This window comes from Aegilops tauschii, chromosome 1, assembly GCF_002575655.3.
Source record: "Aegilops tauschii subsp. strangulata cultivar AL8/78 chromosome 1, Aet v6.0, whole genome shotgun sequence".
NCBI lineage: Eukaryota > Viridiplantae > Streptophyta > Magnoliopsida > Poales > Poaceae > Aegilops > Aegilops tauschii.
In genome coordinates this window covers 328,362,542-328,374,874 of record NC_053035.3, presented here as the reverse complement: position 1 = coordinate 328,374,874, position 12,333 = coordinate 328,362,542, and positions in this window count along the sequence as shown.

Here is a 12,333-nt window from a genome sequence, read left to right as displayed (position 1 = left end):
CATCTCCTGGAACATATCATATGCTCCATGACGTTCAAAACATCGTTGAAGTCCCGGTTCTAAGCCGTAAAGCATGGCACACTGAACTATCAAGTAGTCATCAGCTTTGCTCTGCCAGACGTTCTTAACGTCGTCAGTTGCATCTGCAGCAGGCCTGGCACCCAGCGGTGCTTCCAGGACGTAATTCTTCTATGCAGCAATGAGGATAATCCTCAAGTTACGGACCCAGTCTGTGTAATTGCTACCATCATCTTTCAACTTTGCTTTCTCAAGGAACGCATTAAAATTCAAAGAAACAACAGCACGGGCCATCTATCTACAACAACATAGACAAGAAAAATTGTGACGCCCGGATAGTTAAGCTACAGTAATTCCTGCTAATGGTGCCACGTCACCACGGTTACTGTTGTCGATCTCGCGATGGTTCAAAATCGATACAAATTTAAATTTAAAATAGAGGCAAACAATAAAAGTTTTCAAATAAAGAAAACTAAATTAAAAACTGAAAACTAAAATGTTCAAAATTTAGAAAATAAATCATGGCTGATTGTGGTGGAAAAACCACACTTTGATAAAATGTTTAGATGCAAGAAATTAATTAAAACAGCGGCTAAACAATTACTTAAATGCTTTAAAAAAATAAACTATTACAAACCCTTTTATTTTGAAGAGCTAAATTAATAGTGGCAAAGGCACCATTTGTAACACTAAGTTAGGTGCCACTTTTGTATTTTATTAAATCTAAATTAAATAGAAACTATAATAAATCAAAAAGGATATAAAAAAACAAACAAACCCCCTGGCCCACTGGGCCACGGCCCAGCAGGCCATCGGGCCGCCAGGCAGGCCCAACCGGCCAACCCCACTCCTCTCCCTATCCCCTCACACTCCCGTACCCCGAACCCCCCACTCCCCCCCGAAATATCCTCCCTCTCCCTCCGATCCAATCGGGATCGGGGCGCACCGCACCGTCGCCCCTCGCCACCACCTCGACCCCGCGCCCCCTCTCCTTCCGCGCGGCGCTGCCCGACCCGAAGCCGCTCGTCGTCCCGGCCCCTTCGCTCGCGCCGTCGCTGGATCGCCGGCGCCACCTCGCCCCGCCGTCGCCCCGCTGCCTCGTCCTCATCACTGCGCCGTCCTCGACCTCCTCCTCAACCGCGGCTCCTCCGATCCTCGCCGGCGTTCTCCTGCAACGGGTGTGAGCCGCCGTCCGTCCTCCTCTTCCCCCCTGCGTGCCTCATCCATGCGCGGCCTCCCGCCTCGCGCCCGCGCGCTGACCCGTCGCTCACCGCGCCGCCCCCCTGCTCCGCTGCTGCGGCCTCACCGGCCGCGTGGCCCCCCACCGCGCGACCACGCTCACCCGCTCACCCCGCAACGGCTGCGCCCGTGGCTGCGTCCAGCCGCGCCGTGGCCTCGTCGTCGTGTCCTTCCCCCGCCGTGGCTCGCATCCGCCCCGCTCGCCGCCCCTGCTTCACTCCCCGTCCGCCCTTACGCCGCGCCCGTCTCCAGCCGTCGCCGCCTCCTGCCATGACCCTCTGGTGCCGCCCCCCTCCACTCAGCCACGCCGGCCCCGAGCGCGACGGCCGCATCCCGCTCGCCCGGCCTGGCCGCGGCTCCTACCTCCGACTACCCGCCTAACCGTGTGCGCCGCCGCGACCTTTGGCCCGCCCACACGGGGGCCGCACGCGCTAGCCGCTGTCGGCAACTGCTGTCGGCTCCGGTCGCCGTGGCCCTGGGCCCCCCTCCGCGCCTGGTGCTGGCGCTCGTCGCCGACGCCTTCTCTGTGCAAGAGCGCACCGCCAGAGACGTTGGTCGTGTGCCACTGGCCAATGGGGCCCGTTCCCTGAAAAGGAAAAGAGACAAAAAAAAAGAGAAAGAAAAATATTTGGTAAAAAAAATAATTTAATTAATTAACTAAATTAATTAAGTTAATTAATCATGTTTAAATTAATCTAATTAATTAGTTAATTTAATTAAACAGTAATTAATTAGCTAAACCCGAATTAAACTAAGAAGTGTATGACATGCGGGACCCGCACGTCAATTTGACCCAGTCAACGCCCTGTTGACTGCTGACGTCATGCTGACGTCAGCATGCACTGTTATGGATAATGTTGTATTAAATTAATTAACTAAATGCTAAAATTAATTTAAATCTTTTAAAATTCATATAAAATAAACCGTAGCTCGGATGAAAATACTTTGTACATGAAAGTGCTCAGAACGACGAGACGAATCCAGATACGCAGCCCGTTCGTCCGCCACGCGTCCCTAGCATAGTGAACCTGTAACATTTCACCTCCGGTTCATTTGTCCGAAAACGCGAAACACCGGGAATACCTTCTCGGATGTTTCCCCCCTTCGTCGGTATCACCTACTACCGCGTTAGGGCACACCTAGCACCGCGTATTGTCATGTTACGCTTTGTGTTGCTTTGATTGCTCTGTTATTTATTGTGTTCCCCCTCCGTTACTTCTTTCCGGTAGACCCCGAGACTACCGGCGACCCCTAGTTCGACTACGGAGTTGACGACCCCTACTTGCCAGAGCAACCAGGCAAGCCCCCCTTGATCACCAGATATCGCCTATTCTTCTCTATACTGCTTGCATTAGAGTAGTGTAGCATGTTACTGCTTTCCGTTAATCCTATCCTGATGCATAGCCTGTCATTGTTGCTATAGTTGTTACCCTTACCTGCTATCCTACTGCTTAGTATAGTATGCTAGTGTTCCATCAGTGGCGCTACACTCTTGTCCGTCTGCCATGCTATACTACTAGGCCGTGATCACTTCGGGAGGTGATCACGGGTATATACTATATACTTTATATACATGACACATGTGGTGACTAAAGTCGGGTCGGCTCGTTGAGTACCCGCAAGTGATGCTGATGACGGGGCTGAAAGGACAGGTGGCTCCATCCCGATAGAGGTGGGCCTGGGTTCCTGACGGCCCCCGACTGTTACTTTATGGCGGAGCGACAGGGCAGGTTGAGACCACCTAGGAGAGGGGTGGGCCTGGCCCTGGTCGGCGTTCGCGGATACTTAACACGCTTAACGAGATCTTGGTATTTGATCTGAGTCTGGCCAGTTGGTCTATACGCACTAACCAGCTACGCGGGAACAGTTATGGGCACTCGACGTCGTGGTATCAGCCGAAGCTCTTTTTGACGTCAGTGACGGAGCGGCGCGCGCCGGATTGGACTGGAACGCCTGCTAGGCTAGGTCTGCTTCCGGCCGCCCTCGCAACGTGCAGGTGTGCAATGGGCGATGGGCCCAGACCCCTGCGCACATAGGATTTAGACCGGCGTGCTGACCTCTCGGTTGAGCCTAGGTGGGGCTGCGACGTGTTGATCTTCCGAGGCCGGGCATGACCCAGAAAAGTGTGTCCGACCAAATGGGATCGAGCGTGTTGGGTTATGTGGTGCACCCCTGCAGGGAAGTTTATCTATTCGAATAGCTGTGTCCCTCGGTAAAAGGACGACCCGGAGTTGTACCTTGACCTTATGACAACTAGAACCGGATAGTTAATAAAATACACCCTTCCAAGTGCCAGATACAACCCGGTGATCGCTCTCTAACAGGGCGACGAGGAGGGGATCGCCGGGTAGGATTATGCTATGCGATGCTACTTGGAGAACTTCAATCTACTCTCTTCTACATGCTGCAAGATGGAGTTGGCCAGAAGCGTAGTCTTCGACAGGACTAGCTATCCCCCTCTTATTCTGGCATTCTGCAGTTCAGTCCACTGATATGGCCCTTTACACATATACCCATGCATATGTAGTGTAGTTCCTTGCTTGCGAGTACTTTGGCTGAGTACTCACGGTTGCCTCTCTCTTTTTCCCCCTTTCCCTTCTACCTGGTTGTCGCAACCAGATGCTGGAGTCCAGGAGCCAGACGCCACCGTCGACGACGACACCTACGACACTGGAGGTGCCTACTACTACGTGCAGCCCGCTGACGACGACCAGGAGTAGTTAGGAGGATCCCAGGCAGGAGGCCTGCGTCTCTTTCGATCTGTATCCCAGTTTGTGTTAGCCTTCTTAAGGCAAACTTGTTTAACTTATGTCTGTACTCAGATATTGTTGCTTCCGTTGACTCGTCTGTGTTCGAGCACTTGTATTCGAGCCCTCGAGGCCCCTGGCTTGTATTATGATGCTTGTATGACTTATTTATGATTTAGAGTTGTGTTGTGATATCTTCCCGTGAGTCCCTGATCTTGATCGTACACATTTGCGTGCATGATTAGTGTACGGTCAAACCGGGGGCGTCACAAGTTGGTATCAGAGCCGACTGCCTGTACGGATCCCCCTTTCCAACTCCTTGGCCGAAGTTGAGTCTAGTCATTGCTAAACTTTTACTGACATGGCTGTGTGGCTTACGGGCCCACGTCGCCATTGGGTGGTATTAGGATCTTTTACTCCTTGTCTATACTCTGGGACTCTGATCTCTCTTCTATTCGGGTTAAGTGAGTTTTGCTAAATCTAACATTAGGATATCGTTATCACTTTCACCCGGAGAGCCCCTTATTACTGATGATCGTCTGCTGCACGTGAAGACCCTGAAGATACTCTCCGTTGATAACCCGAGAACTTGTGTTCGTCGCTTTTGCAATTCCCTTTCATCGATAAACTCCTATGGATAACCACGTATACTCGCCATTCATACAATGTTTCCCAGTTGATCTTGTTATTACAAGATACCCCGAAATTCTCTCTGTTGTTCCGAGAATCCTTTGAGCTTACTGCCTTGCTGTTCTTTGTCACCTGAATACCCCTACGGATAATTCACGCACTTACCGAGTATCCGCTCACCCCCAGTTGATTCAAGTATTTCACAATAGTCTTCAAAATACTATTCGATCTTCCGAAAATCCTCAGGAGCCTATTGCTCTTGAAATTCTTGTTTGCTTGCATTATGGTTAATCCCATAAGTCTCGTAATCTTATTGGCATCTCTTATCATTATCATTTTGAGTCCGTTGATTCAATTTGTTGCGAATGCTCGCAATCCTCAATCATATCCTAGAATTCATCCTTCTGGCTCAGACGTCATTTTAAACGTGAGCTGGATCTCGACCTATCAAATTGCCATCGATTGTACCCCTAAGCCTACTCAACTTATCCATCCTTGATAAGAGCGTTGCTTCTGACCCCCTGATTTGGAAATCATAATTCTTTTGCATTTGAACTTTGAGTTAGTCAGTTGTTTCTATAATCAGATCTCCTTGCATTCTTCTTCCTCTGGTTGAGTACCGATGCTCACATCAGATCCCTTGTGGACCATCGGTTCCTTTGTTGGATTTTATCCGACAGTGTCCTTCATATTGAATAACCTTGTGAGCCTTTCCATGGGTATATAATGCCTTTGGTAAATTGTATCATCTGCTTTTGAACAATGCTCTTCTTTCGAGCTTGTAATATTTACTCCGAAGTTTGTGGTATATGTTCCTAAGATGCCCTGATGGGTTGAACCTATGCCTTCCTTAATCTGTGTGAACCCGAAAGTTTTCCAAGGTTCATACTCCTCTGGTAATTCACCAGGTACGTCTTCGCACTCAAATTATTTTAATAGAGCAGTGAATGAAAGGTTATGCATTGCAGAAGTGGGAGTCGACCTTGAACTTTGTGTTCATGCCCATGGACACGATGTAGGTCTTATCATTAAAAGCTTCTCTTAAATTAATTATTACCTTGGTATAAGTTCATCTTATATCTGGGATCTGGCCTTTTGCAATCGTGGTTCCGACCATGTTCTCCTTTAAACACCATTTCTCGTGCAAGTTTAAGCACTTGACTTCTGCAGAGCAATACCCAATCCAACCTCTATTTTAATCTGTCGTCGAGTATTACCCCCTGGTATCTCGAGATTATCACGGAACTGCATAACCTCTTATGAGTTCTCCATCAAGTATTATATTCTCATTGATTCCAATTTTTCACGGGCTCCGAGTTATTAAACACTCAAGGACATCGATAACTGAATCGAGTCCGCATCACGATTAAACAACTCTTAGTAATATCCTTTGCTTACGAGTTCGTACTCGATCACGACATCCCTAGCCTGCTCGGCTATGTCATTATCGTGCCGATTTTAACTGTGCTACCTGGTCCTTCCCAGCGCACAAATTTCGACAGTGAGCTAATCTTGCGTCGATCTTCCTCGTCATATCACTTCTCCTTGAACAGCAAACTTGATTTCGAGTTTGTGTCCTACCCGTGGTTCCAATAACCTTTCGCTTTCATCATTCCTTTGACTTGATGTCATCGTCGATCAATTACATCTTCTTGAAAACCTCTCTACAAAATTGCCGTGATCATTGTCAACAGTTTGATTTCTTCCAAGTTGTGTGTCGAAATTCAGGATGAGAAATACCATCCTTGCACCTCGATGAATTGTGTTATCATCGACAACATTCTTGCCTCCCCCCAACACAAACTTGTTCATATTTTGTGTTGTATCTTGATTTCCCTGCTATCCAACTTATGTTATGTTCCACCATGGAGTATTACCATCTTTGATGTCAAGAATGTCGTGAGCATTACTCCACCTCTTAAGAATTCTTGGTACATTGATACTTCTCCCCATCACCATTCTTTCTTGGTCCCCGTGTTGTTTCTAAACGAAGTACCGACAAATGGTCTGTGATGTGTAAGTTCTAAACTTCTAGCAACCCTATTTGCTTTGAAGTTATTGGTCTATAGTTTCATTCTACGTCTATGGCTTAATGAATCATCATTCGAACATTGATCGTGCTACCTAGCCCATATTTCGGGTGCACATTTCAACCAATGTTTAATTGTGTATGTTTTCCTCAAGCATACATCATTAAGTCATTCGATCTAGCTAATGTTATCTCCTTGTTCACATAGTTGTGGAAGTCCATCTTTTGGAAACCTCAATGGATTGTCGCTGAGTCAATCAGTCACCTCCTCACCTCTCCTTGATTTAACGATGAACCCTTGTTCGGAACTCGCTTCCATAGTTCATCTCCCGAGAATCTTCGATGTCGTTTCGACAATTTGTGTTGTACCTTTCTTCTCAGGCATCCTTAGTCTGAGGTATCCTGACACCAATCAGATCTGAATCTTGGTCAGATTTGATGGTTGGATCATATTCCCAAGAGTTATAACATTTTGTCATTATATGGCCCATTAAGGTGATGTCATGCCTAGCACACCTGGCCGGAGGACCTATTATTATAGTTTCCTCTTTAGCAAGGTTGACCATTCTTCCATGAGGAAATTGTAAGACTTATTCTATAAGTTGTTCCTAATAAGTCCTTTGTGTATCTAGAGTCTGACCTTTGCCTGAAGATCATGTCAATGCTATCTCGAAGCTTGTATGTGGTACTCCGATTTTCAATAAGAACATCTGAAGCACCATGCTGAATTTTCTTTATCAAATTATCCAAACACCGTTGTATGGGTAATGTCATGAAATTTCTCCCCCCCTTACCTAAAGAGTTTTCTACATTATATCCTGTCATGGATATCATGCTCTGCTTGTCCTTGGGAAGGATATAACCTTGAAATATGTGTTTAAACACATTTTCCTTTCCATTGTTCTGTTTAATCTGATAATCATATTTTCCTTTCCATTGTTTGGTTTAACCTTTCTGGTGATCTATATGATCTAAGCAGTAGTATTCTCCTGCTTATGTAAACACCTCGGTGTACAATTCTGTTAGTAAGACCCTGTTACTATTGTCGATGACATTCCGGTAACCACCGATGGACGAGAACTTTGCCTATTGGTCCTCCTCGTTCAACGAGCAGGAAAATGGTTCTCTTCGTCCCTCGCCCTTGGTATCGACGTTGTTGCCGACATAATCGACAAGCTACCCTCTGACATGCCTTGCTATCATGATCGTGCAAGATGTCACCGCCCTTCCTACTTTTAACCCACATGGTGGGCCCATAACCCACAGTTCCACAGGAACGAAACCTGACTCTCCTATACACCCTGTTGTTGAAGTTATTCCTCGAGCTTGACTTCGTATGTGATTCACGGGCCACCTGCCTAGTGATCTATTCTGGTACCAGACGCAATACTTTCCCATTTGCTCCGAACCCCTCTCACATCTCGTATCAGGCAACGAACGGTTGTCTATGCGCTTGAAACTTCTGTTTTGCACCTTCTTACTTGCTCTCGATAATGTCTTAAGTTTCAATTCGAGGGTTACCTCCCGCCACCTTCCTTGATGTTATCTACTAGATAAGCAAACATTGTAGCGGCCCGTTTATCCGTAATGCCCCTTATCCTTCCGTAAGTACGATGGAGTTCCCGAAGAAAGGACGACGACTTCATCATGATGCATTGGAATAAAGAATTGAAGACATCAACCAAAGGATTAACTTCTTCGAGAAGATCCGTTAGAATATCGTAACCAGAACTTTCCCCCTTACTCCCCTCTTAAATCTCGGGACGAGATTTCTTGTAGTGGAGGAGAATTGTGACGCCCGGATAGTTAAGCTACAGTAATTCCTGCTAATGATGCCACGTCACCACGGTTACTGTTGTCGATCTCGCGATGGTTCAAAATCGATACAAATTTAAATTTAAAATAGAGGCAAACAATAAAAGTTTTCAAATAAAGAAAACTAAACTAAAAACTGACAACTAAAATGTTCAAAATTTAGAAAATAAATCATGGCTGATTGTGGTGGAAAAACCACATTTTGATAAAATGTTTAGATGCAAGAAATTAATTAAAACAGGAGCTAAACAATTACTTAAATGCTTTAAAAAAAATAAACTATTACAAACCCTTTTATTTTGAAGAGCTAAATTAATAGTGGCAAAGGCACAATTTGTAACACTAAGTTAGGTGCCACTTTTGTATTTTATTAAATCTAAATTAAATAGAAACTATAATAAATCAAAAAGGATATAAAAAACAAACAAACAAACCCCCTGGCCCACTGGGCCACGGCCCAGCAGGCCATCGGGCCGCCAGGCAGGCCCAACCGGCCAACCCCACTCCTCTCCCTATCCCCTCACACTCCCGTACCCCGAACCCCCCACCGACACCCCACTCCCCCCCGAAATATCCTCCCTATCCCTCCGATCCAATCGGGATCGGGGCGCACCGCACCGTCGCCCCTCGCCACCACCTCGACCCCGCGCCCCCTCTCCTTCCGCGCGGTGCTGCCCGACCCGAAGCCGCTCGTCATCCCGGCCCCTTCGCTCGCGCCGTCGCTGGATCGCCGGCGCCACCTCGCCCCGTCGTCGCCCCGCTGCCTCGTCCTCATCACTGCGCCGTCCTCGACCTCCTCCTCAACCGCGGCTCCTTCGAGCCTCGCCGGCGTTCCCCTGCAACGGGGGCGAGCCGCCGTCCGTCCTCCTCTCCCCCCTACGTGCCTCGTCCATGCGCGGCTCCCGCCTCGCGCCCGCGCGCTGACCCGTCGCTCACCGCTCCGCCCCCTGCTCCGCTGCTGCGGCCTCACCGGCCGCGTGCCCCCCCACCGCGCGACCACGCTCACCCGCTCACCTCGCCTCGGCCGCGCCAGTGGCTGCGTCCAGCCGCGCCGTGGCCTCACCGTCGTGTCCTTCCCCCGCCGTGGCTCGCATCCGCCCTGCTCGCCGCCCCTGTTTCACTCCCCGTCCGCCCTTACGCCGCGCCCGTCTCTAGCCGTCGCCGCCTCCTGCCACGACTCTCTGGTGACGCCCCCCCTCCACTCAGCCATGCCGGCCCCGAGCGCGACGGCCGCATCCCGCTCGCCCGGCCTGGCTGCGCCTCCTACCTCCCACTCCCCGCCTAACCGTCTGCGCCGCCGCGACCTTGGGCCCGCCCACACGGGGGCCGCACGCACTAGCCGCTGCCGGCAACCGTTGTCGGCTCCGGTCGCCGTGGCCCTGGGCCCCCTCCGCGCCTGGTGCTGGCGCTCGTCGCCGACGCCTTCTCTGTGCAAGAGCGCACAGCCAGAGACGCTTGGCCGTGTGCCACTGGCCAATGGGGCCCGATCCCTGAAAAGGAAAAGAGACAAAAACAAAAGAGAAAGAAAAATATTTGGTAAAATAATAATAATAATAAATAATAAAAATAAATTTAATTAATTAATTAACTAAATTAATTAAGTTAATTAATCCTGTTTAAATTAATCTAATTAATTAGTTAATTTAATTAAACAGTAATTAATTAGCTAAACCCGAATTAAACTAAGCAGTGTATGACATGCGGGACCCGCACGTTAGTTAGACCCAGTCAACGCCCTGTTGACTGCTGATGTCATGATGACGTCAGCATGCACTGTTCTGGATAATGTTGTATTAAATTAATTAATTAAATGTTAAAATTAATTTAAATCTTTTAAAATTCATATAAAATAAACCGTAGCTCGGATGAAAATACTTTGTACATGAAAGTTGCTCAGAACGACGAGACGAATCCAGATACGCAGCCCGTTCGTCCGCCACGCGTCCCTAGCATAGTGAACCTGTAACATTTCACCTCCGGTTCATCTGTCCGAAAACGCGAAACACCGGGAATACCTTCCCGGATGTTTCCCCCCTTCGTCGGTATCACCTACTACCGCGTTAGGGCACACCTAGCACCGCGTATTGTCATGTTACGCTTTGTGTTGCTTTGATTGCTCTGTTATTTATTGTGTTCCCCCTCCGTTACTTCTTTCCGGTAGACCCCGAGACTACCGGCAACCCCCAGTTCGACTACGGAGTTGACGACCCCTACTTGCCAGAGCAACCAGGCAAGCCCCCCCTTGAGCACCAGATATCGCCTATTCTTCTCTATGCTACTTGCATTAGAGTAGTGTAGCATGTTACTGCTTTCCGTTAATCCTATCCTGATGCATAGCCTGTCATTGTTGCTACAGTTGTCACCCTTACCTGCTATCCTAGTGCTTAGTATAGGATGCTAGTGTTCCATCAGTGGCCCTACACTCTTGTCCGTCTGCCATGCTATACTACTGGGCTGTGATCACTTCGGGAGGTGATCACGGGTATATACTATATACTTTATATACATGACACATGTGGTGACTAAAGTCGGGTCGGCTCGTTGAGTACCCGCAAGTGATGCTGATGAGGGGGCTGAAAGGACAGGTGGCTCCATCCCGGTAGAGGTGGGCCTGGGTTCCTGACGGCCCCCGACTGTTACTTTATGGCGGAGCAACAGGGCAGGTTGAGACCACCTAGGAGAGGGGTGGGCCTGGCCCTGGTCGGCGTTCACGGATACTTAACACGCTTAACGAGATCTTGGTATTTGATCTGAGTCTGGCCAGTTGGTCTATACGCACTAACCAGCTACGCGGGAACAGTTATGGGCACTCGACGTCGTGGTATCAGCCGAAGTTCTTTTTGACGTCAGTGACGGAGCGGCGCGCGCCGGATTGGACTGGAACGCCTGCTAGGCTAGGTCTGCTTCCGGCCGCCCTCGCAATGTGGAGGTGTGCAATGGGCGATGGGCCCAGACCCCTGCGCGCATAGGATTTAGACCGGTGTGTTGACCTCTCGGTTGAGCCTAGGTGGGGCTACGACGTGTTGATATTCCGAGGCCGGGCATGACCCAGAAAAGTGTGTCCGGCCAAATGGGATCGAGCGTGTTGGGTTATGTGGTGCACCCCTACAGGGAAGTTTATCTATTCGAATAGCCGTGTCCCTCGGTAAAAGGACGACCCGGAGTTGTACCTTGACCTTATGACAACTAGAACTGGATACTTAATAAAATACACCCTTCCAAGTGCCAGATACAACCCGGTGATCGCTCTCTAACAGGGCGACGAGGAGGGGATCGCCGGGTAGGATTATGCTATGCGATGGTACTTGGAGGACTTCAATCTACTCTCTTCTACATGCTGCAAGATGGAGTTGGCCAGAAGTGTAGTCTTCGACAGGACTAGCTATCCCCCTCTTATTCTGGCATTCTGCAGTTCAGTCCACTGATATGGCCCTTTACACATATACCCATGCATATGTAGTGTAGTTCCTTGCTTGCGAGTACTTTGGCTGAGTACTCACGGTTGCCTCTCTCTCTTTTTTCCCCTTTCCCTTCTACCTGGTTGTCGCAACCAGATGCTGGAGTCCAGGAGCCAGACGCCACCGTCGACGACGACACCTACGGCACTGGAGGTGCCTACTACTACGTGCAGCCCACTGACGACGACCAGGAGTAGTTAGGAGGATCCCAGGCAGGAGGCGTGCGCCTCTTTCGATCTGTATCCCAGTTTGTGTTAGCCTTCTTAAGGCAAACTTGTTTAACTTATGTCTGTACTCAGATATCGTTGCTTCCGCTGACTCGTCTGTGTTCGAGCACTTGTATTCGAGCCCTCGAGGCCCCTGGCTTGTATTATGATGCTTGTATGACTTATTTATG